The 1052-nt window shown below is 52.2% G+C and overlaps 1 protein-coding gene across 1 annotated transcript in view; it reads right to left on the minus strand.

The window, feature by feature from the left end:
• Positions 1 to 221: 221 nt before the first annotated feature.
• The window catches only part of LOC105505254 (myomegalin), a 31432-nt gene continuing 30601 nt past the window's right edge, over positions 222 to 1052 (minus strand). Inside the window, 1 exon segment of the mRNA XM_011933043.1 lies at positions 222 to 249. The gene's annotated coding sequence lies outside the window, so the exon portion shown is untranslated.

A 1052-nucleotide genomic window follows, 5' to 3' on the forward strand; every position in this document is an offset into this window, starting at 1 on the left:
GTGGCTCCCAATTTTCTGGAAAAGCTGTGACATTGAGGAGACAGAACAGTATTGGAGGGCAGGAGAGAACTGGGTTTGAACCAAGAAAGGACACTGGCATCTTACCACTTTGCCAGGCAGCACAGGGATGTGGGTGCTTGGCAGGGCCGCTCTCCAGAACACGGTGAGGAGGGAAGCCGACTCCTCTAGGGCATGGTGCAGGGCACTGGTGCTGCTCCGAAGCTCATGAATGCCTTTGCTGCCTAGCACCTGGGGAAAGGTAACACCACAGGAGCGGAGAGATTACTTTCTTCCCCCGCATGGGCTCCAGCTTCCTTTGTGAGTGAGGCACAGAACATGGGCCTGCTTGAACTGTGAAGCCCTCGCACAACCATTTGCAGCTTTCAGAACTAAAGTGCTGGTCCCTTTACCAGGTATGCCTCCCTCCACCTGCAGAACCTACAAGGCTTTCAAAACTCAGCCCCCTTGCTATGTCCTCTATGAACCTGTTACCTTCCTTGCCTGAGATAAATGACCACGTTTGCATTGGTGGCCTCACAGCACAGAGGATGACTTCTCATGCTGTGTCTGTAGCCCCGTACTGTGGTGATCTACTTCAGTATGTGTCTTCCCCACTAGAGTGGAGGCTCTGTGGAGGCAGGGCTGTCCCTATGCATCCATGGGTCTCCAGCAGCTCAGACAGCACAGCCACTGGTGCCTGATCTCTCTCACTGGCAAGGCGCTCTCAGAAGCTTTGCTGACTGCCTTCCCTCCCCCATGCAGTCTGCACAAGGAAATGCCATGGCTGCCAGTCTTCTCGCCCCTTCCACATGTGGGGGCCATACACCTGCAAATCCTTCAGGTTCTGTCCATCCCATTGTGTCAACTCTGCCCACAGATGGTCATGTGCCTGCATAAAGCAATGGCAACAAAAGCCAAAATTGACAAATGGGATCTAATTAAACTAAAGAGCTTCTGCACAGCAAAGGAAACCACCATCAGAGTGAACAGGCAACCTACAGAATGGGAGAAAATTTTTGCAATCTACTCATCTGACAAAGGGCTAATATCCA

This window comes from Colobus angolensis, unplaced genomic scaffold, assembly GCF_000951035.1.
Source record: "Colobus angolensis palliatus isolate OR3802 unplaced genomic scaffold, Cang.pa_1.0 Scaffold124, whole genome shotgun sequence".
Classification (NCBI taxonomy): domain Eukaryota; kingdom Metazoa; phylum Chordata; class Mammalia; order Primates; family Cercopithecidae; genus Colobus; species Colobus angolensis.